At 40.2% G+C, this 7,500-nt stretch overlaps 1 pseudogene; it reads right to left on the bottom strand.

Annotated features, from left to right (window-relative positions):
• Positions 1 to 356: 356 nt before the first annotated feature.
• Positions 357 to 2,286, bottom strand: LOC132695950 (small subunit ribosomal RNA; annotated as a pseudogene).
• Positions 2,287 to 7,500: the final 5,214 nt, after the last annotated feature.

The raw sequence follows: 7,500 nt of genomic DNA, 5'->3' as shown, positions 1-7,500 counted from the left end.
TCGCGTTCGGACGACCCGCGCCGGTTTAAAGTTTATATACACACCTCCTCGCGGGTCGCGGGTGGGTGTAAGTACTTTTCGGTGCTCCGGGCGAATATCGTTTGACACCTTGTCGACGGCGAGCGCGAAACTAGGTTTCGCGCTTCGAGTTCCGTCTAGGTACCCGGAATTTTGTCGGCGCTCCTCCTACTCCTACTCCTCTCTCCCCTTTTTTACGGTGGTCGAGTGGTCGTCGTAGTCGTCGAATTTAATCGCGGCCGACTTAAAGATCGACGCGAGATATTTTCGACCGAGCGTCAGCGACAAAAATTCGTTCGACTAAATAAAGACAAACTGTGTAATTTTTATTATCACTTTAATGATCCTTCCGCAGGTTCACCTACGGAAACCTTGTTACGACTTTTACTTCCTCTAAATGATCAAGTTTGGTCAACTTCCCGGACACATCGACGACGCCGAAACGCCATCGGCGTATCGGTCCGAAGACCTCACTAAATCATTCAATCGGTAGTAGCGACGGGCGGTGTGTACAAAGGGCAGGGACGTAATCAACGCGAGCTTATGACTCGCGCTTACTGGGAATTCCTCGTTCATGGGGAACAATTGCAAGCCCCAATCCCTAGCACGAAGGAGGTTCAGCGGGTTACCCGGGCCTCTCGGCCAGGGAGGACACGCTGATTCCTTCAGTGTAGCGCGCGTGCGGCCCAGAACATCTAAGGGCATCACAGACCTGTTATTGCTCAATCTCGTGCGGCTAGAAGCCGCCTGTCCCTCTAAGAAGAATTGTTTGTACGCAGACAGTAAAAACCGCGCGCGACAACGGGGCGAACCCCGAGCCGGCCGGCCTTTGAGATGTCTAAATACGCCTAGTTAGCAGGCTAGAGTCTCGTTCGTTATCGGAATTAACCAGACAAATCGCTCCACCAACTAAGAACGGCCATGCACCACCACCCACCGAATCAAGAAAGAGCTCTCAATCTGTCAATCCTTCCGGTGTCCGGGCCTGGTGAGGTTTCCCGTGTTGAGTCAAATTAAGCCGCAGGCTCCACTCCTGGTGGTGCCCTTCCGTCAATTCCTTTAAGTTTCAGCTTTGCAACCATACTTCCCCCGGAACCCAAAAGCTTTGGTTTCCCGGAAGCTGCCCGCCGAGTCATCGGAGGAACGTCGGCGGATCGCTAGCTGGCATAGTTTACAGTTAGAACTAGGGCGGTATCTGATCGCCTTCGAACCTCTAACTTTCGTTCTTGATCAATGAAAACGTTTTTGGCAAATGCTTTCGCTTCTGTCCGTCTTGCGACGATCCAAGAATTTCACCTCTAACGTCGCAATACGAATGCCCCCATCCGTTCCTATTAATCATTACCTCGGGGTTCCGAAAACCAACAAAATAGAACCGAGGTCCTATTCCATTATTCCATGCACACAGTATTCAGGCGAAGTTTTAGCCTGCTTTAAGCACTCTAATTTGTTCAAAGTAAACGTGCCGGCCCACCTCGACACTCAATGAAGAGCACCGCGGCAGGATTGAGTTGGACCGCCCGCGTGAACGGGCTAAGTCCACCGGCAGGACGTCTCGCGGCACGCCAGTTAACACCGCGGACGATGAACCGGCGGCGCGAGACACAAATTCGACTACGAGCTTTTTAACCGCAACAACTTTAATATACGCTATTGGAGCTGGAATTACCGCGGCTGCTGGCACCAGACTTGCCCTCCAATTGATCCTCGTTAAAGGGTTTAGAGTGTACTCATTCCGATTACGGGGCCTCGGATGAGTCCCGTATCGTTATTTTTCGTCACTACCTCCCCGTGCCGGGAGTGGGTAATTTGCGCGCCTGCTGCCCTCCTTGGATATGGTAGCCGTTTCTCAGGCTCCCTCTCCGGAATCGAACCCTGATTCCCCGTTACCCGTTACGACCATGGTAGGCGCAGAACCTACCATCGACAGTTGATAAGGCAGACATTTGAAAGATGCGTCGCCGGTGCGAGACCGTGCGATCAGCGTAAAGTTATTCAGAGTCACCAAGTTGAACGATGTCGGGCGCGAACCCGCCACCGATTGGTTTTGATCTAATAAAAGCACTCCTTCCGTCTCCGGTCGGACCTCTGTTTGCATGTATTAGCTCTAGAATTACCACAGTTATCCAAGTAATTGTGGGTACGATCTAAGGAACCATAACTGATTTAATGAGCCTTTCGCGGTTTCACCTCGAATTCGCGTATACGGATCGCCTTTGTATGCGGACCGGCTCCATATATATAGACCGCCTTCGTATATGGATCGCCTTGCTATACGCTTCCGTATAGGGATCGCCTCCATATACAGAACGCCTTTATATACGGACCGCCATTATATACGGACCGTCTCTAAATACAGACCGCGTTCGTATACGGACCGCCTCCATATACGGACCGCCTCCATATACAGACCGCCTCCATATACAGATCGCCTCTGTGTACGGACCGCCTCCATATACAGACCGCCTCCATATACGGACCGCCTACATATACAGACCGCCTCCGTATATAGACCCCCTCCATATACAGACCGCCTCCATATACGGACCGCCTCCATATACAGACCGCCTCCATATACGGACCGCCTCCATATACAGACCGCCTCCGTATACGAACCGCCTCCATATATAGACCGCCTCCATATACAGACCGCCTACATATACAGACCGCCTCCGTATATAGACCCCCTCCATATACAGACCGCCTCCATATACGGACCGCCTCCATATACAGACCGCCTCCATATACAGACCGCCTACATATACAAACCGCCTCCATATACAGACCGCCTACATATACAGACCGCCTCCATATACAGATCGCCTCCATATACAGATCGCCTCGGTATACGGACCGCCTCCATATACGGACCGCCTCCATATACAGACCGCCTCCATATACGGACCGCCTCCATACACAGACCGCCTCCATATACAGATCGCCTCTGTATACGGACCGCCTGAAGAGGGCTTCCTATTAAAACGAAACGTCGGACACAATTCTAAATCATTGCATCGTCTTCAGCGAACCTCAAAACCCCGGGAACCACCTTCAAATTCCAATTATTACGAATTAGTGCCCTGAAGATGGCTTCCTGCGAAAACGAAACGTCGGACAAAATTTAAAATCATTGCATCGTCTTCAGCGAACCTCAAAACCCCCGGAACCACCTTCAAATTCCTATTATTACGAATTAGTGCTCTTAAGATGGTTTCCTGCGAAAACGAAACGTCGGACACAATTTTAAATCATTGCATCGTCTTCAGCGCACCTTAAAATCCCCGGAACCACCTTCAAATTACAATTATTACAAATTAGTGCTCTGAAGATGCCTTTCTATTAAAACGAAACGTCGGACACAATTTTAAATAATTGCATCGTCTTCAGCGCACCTCAAAACCCCCATAACCGCCTTCGATACCGTTATCATTCATGACGTCATTCCAAGGAATATCTATAATGAAAGGAGCCTCCCACGACATGCACGGACCAATAGGATCAAAGATTAGGAAAATTACACGTATAATCATCGGACCAATCACAGTAAAGCATTCAAATAGATCTCATAGCCTGCTTCTGAATTAGAAACATTCTTTTCACAATATTAACAATTCTATTTTTTTTTTTTAATACTTACGTAACTCCGAGAGGATTGAAATTTTTTTTGAAGTTGAAGGTTAATAAAGTCTATTCGCAGCCACTATAAAATCCCCCCCCCCACCCCCCATTTTTAGTTAATATTTTCGATTTATTCTTTCAATGTTTGTCATAATTTTCTTTAGAAATTTAGATTTTTAATTTTTTAAAATACTTACGTTGCTCCGAGAAGTTTGAAATTTTTATCAAGGATGGAGGTCAATGGGGTCTATTCACAAATACTATAAAACTCCCCTCACCCCCCACCGTTTAATTAATATTAATTATTGTTTAGAAATTTACAGCCTTATGCATAAATCGCTTTCGACGGCAAACGGTGTAACTTGTGGGAATGTTTTTGGTATCGTTGGATAGAGGAAGAACCAAGGTACTTAACATGTAAATTTCGATTTTTTAAAATAATAAGTAAATAAGATATAAAACGTTAAAAATTGATCATTAATTTTTAAGTCAATTTTTCCATTTAAAATAAGATTTTAAGGTTATTTCTCAAACTATATGAATCCGAGAAAGTTGAAATTTTTACAAAAGATACACACTAATGAGGTCTATTCGTAGATACTACAACGTCCCCCTCGTAACCCCCCATTTTCGGTTATAATTTGCATTTTATATTTTCGTATTTATCATGTTTCCCTTCAAAAATTTAAGATTTTTAATTTTTAAAAATATCTATGTTTCTCCCAGAAAATTGAAATTTTTATCAGAGTTAGAGGTCAATGTGGTCTATTCGCAAATACCATAACGTCTGTCCCCCGCCCTCCCCATCATTAATTAATAATCTCAAATTATAATTTTCATGGATATCGTGATACTCTTCAAAAATTCACATTTTTATTTTTTTTAAATACCTGCATTACTTCGAAGGGATTGATTTTTTTTTAAAGATGGAGGTCAATGAGATCTATGAATAAAAATTATAAAGTCCTCTTCAGCTCTCACCATTTAAATATAAATAATAATTAATACAATTTTTGAAAAAAATGCAGTCTCCAACATAAAGCATTCCCGACAAAAAGCTATAGAACCTGTGTAAGATCTTTTAGTATCATTAAATAGAGAAAAGACCAAAGTATATAATAAATAGGTTTTTAAGTTCCTAGAATCATAAATAACGGAAATATAAAACATTTTTTGAAAATAATCCGTTTTTTTTGTTAATATTTCATCCCCCGAAAGGACTAAGAAAGTTATAATTAAACAATTGACTATTTTTTTTGAATACCCCCCCGACCACCTATCTTCGTGCCAAATTTGAGCCGGATCGGTTAATATCGACCTCGATCCAAATTTTCATGAGTGTGTTTGGTCGTGATTTTGTCCAAAAATTTATGTTTTTGATTTTTTAAAATACCTACGTCGGTCCGAGGAGATTAAAATCTTATCAAAAGATGGAGGTCGATGAGGTCTATCCGTAGATACCATAAAGTCCCCCCCAGCCCCCTCCATTTAATTGCAATTAAGCATTTTTTAAAAATTTGCAAACTCCCACAAAAGCCGCTCCCGACGGCAAACGACACGACTTGGATAAAACTTTTTGATATCATCGGATAGAGGAAAGACCAAGGTATATAACGTATAAATTTCAAATTCTCAAAATTGTAAATAAGCGAGATATTAAACTTTGAAAATCGACCATCGATTTTCGGGCCGATTTTTGAGCCCGAAATGCGATTTCGAGGTGATTTCTCAAAACTGGATAAAATTTTGCATAGGGGGGTTTTCGGGGACGAGAAATTCGAATTTGTAATTATTTTTGGAAAAAAACCATAAATTATCGATGATTTATCAATATAACCCATTTTCCCGTATACCCTGCATTTATAATGTTTTTTTAATTTTTTCAAATACTTACGTTGTTCCGAGAAGGTTAAAATTCCTATAAAAAATAGAGGTTAATGAGATCTATCCACAGATACCATAAAATTCCCCCCAGCCCCCTCCGTTTAAATATAATTAATTATTCAATATAAATTTATAACCCCATGAAAAAACCGTTCCTGACGACAAACGGTATAACTTGTGGGAATCATTTTAGGATTTTTTTATAGAGAAAGAACCAAAGTATTTAAAACATAAATTTCAAGTTCTCAAAATTATAAACAAATAAGATATAAAACATTCAAAATTGATTATTGATTTTTAAGCCGATTTTTCCATTTAAACTGAAATTTTTAGGTTATTTCTCAACCCATATGAATCCGAGAAAGTTGAAATTTTTACGAAAGATACACACTAATGAGGTCTATTCGCAGATACTATAACGTCCCCCCGCAACCCCCCATTTTCGGTTAATATTTGCATTTTATATTTTCGTATTTATCATGTTTCTCTTCAAAAATTTTAGATTTTTAATTTTTAAAAATATCTATGTTTCTCCCAGAAGGTTGAAATTTTTATCAGTTAGAGGTCAATGAGGTCTATTCGCAAATACCATAACGTCCGTCTCCCGCCCTCCCCATCATTAATTAATATTCTCAGATTATAATTTTCATGGATATCGTGATACTCCTCAAAAATTCCCATTTTTATTTTTTTTAAATACCTGCATTACTTCGAAAAAATTGATTTTTTTTTTAAAGATGGAGGCCAATGAGATCTATAAATAAAAATTATAAAGTCCTCCTCAGCTCTCACCATTTAAATATAAATAATAATTAATACAATTTTTGAAAAAAATGCAGTCTCCAACAAAAAGCATTCCCGACCAAAAACCATACAACTTGTGTAAGATCTTTTAGTATCATTAAATAGAGAAAACACCAAAGTTTATAATGTATAGGTTTTTAAATTCCTAGAGTCATAAATAACGGAAATATAAAACATATTTTGAAAAAATTCCGTTTTTTTTGTTAATATTTCGTCCCCCGGAAGGACTAAGAAAGTTATAATTAAACAACTGACTATTTTTTTTGAATACCCCCCCGACCCCCTATCTTCGTGCCAAATTTGAGCCGGATCGGTTAACATCTACCTCGATCCAAATTTTCATGAGTGTTTGGTCGTGAATTTGTCCAAAAATTTATGTTTTTGGTTTTTTAAAATACCTACGTCGCTCCGAGAAGATTGAAATTTTATTATTATTATGATTAGAAGCAAACTATTTTATCGGAGTACGTGTGATGGTGCGAAAACAGAGTTACGCAACCCGCGCATGATTTAACGTAGGAAATAATTTAAGGACATCCGGTATATTTTTAAAAAATTAAATTTAAAATTATAAAGCCAGAGATGCAAAAACATTAGCAAATTTAAATCGAAATACTCATTTACCGCGGGGAACAATATCGCGACGTCCTGTATACAATTTAAATTGAAAGAAGGAAATAAAAATAACGAAAACGAAAGTATCGTTGACTCAAAAGGAGCGATATAATAACGAAACACATAGAACCAATGTAAAGAAAGTGGGACAACCTGTATGTGATTAAAAGCAAACTACCTTATCGGAGTACGTGTGATGGTGTAAAAACAGAGTTACGCAACCCGCGCATGATTTTAGTTAGGAAATAATTTAAGGACATCCGGTATATTTTTAAAAAACTAAATTTAAAATTATGAAGCCAGAAATGCAAAAACATTAGCAAATTTAAATCGAAATATTCATTTACCGCGGGGAACGATATCGCGACGTCCTGTATAAAATTTAAATTCAAAGAAGGAAATAAAAATAACGAAAACGAAAGTATCGTTGACTCAAAAGAAGCGATATAATAACGTAACACATGGAACCAATATAAAAAAAATGGGACAACCTGTATGTGATTAAAAGCAAACTACCTTATCGGAGTACGTGTGATGGTGTAAAAACAGAGTTACGCAACC

The sequence above is a fragment of the Cylas formicarius genome, unplaced genomic scaffold, assembly GCF_029955315.1.
Source record: "Cylas formicarius isolate icCylForm1 unplaced genomic scaffold, icCylForm1.1 PGA_scaffold_16__1_contigs__length_5364039, whole genome shotgun sequence".
Classification (NCBI taxonomy): Eukaryota; Metazoa; Arthropoda; class Insecta; order Coleoptera; family Brentidae; genus Cylas; species Cylas formicarius.
The sequence above is the reverse complement of the archived record's forward strand: the minus strand, read 5'-3'. Positions and strand labels throughout refer to the sequence as shown.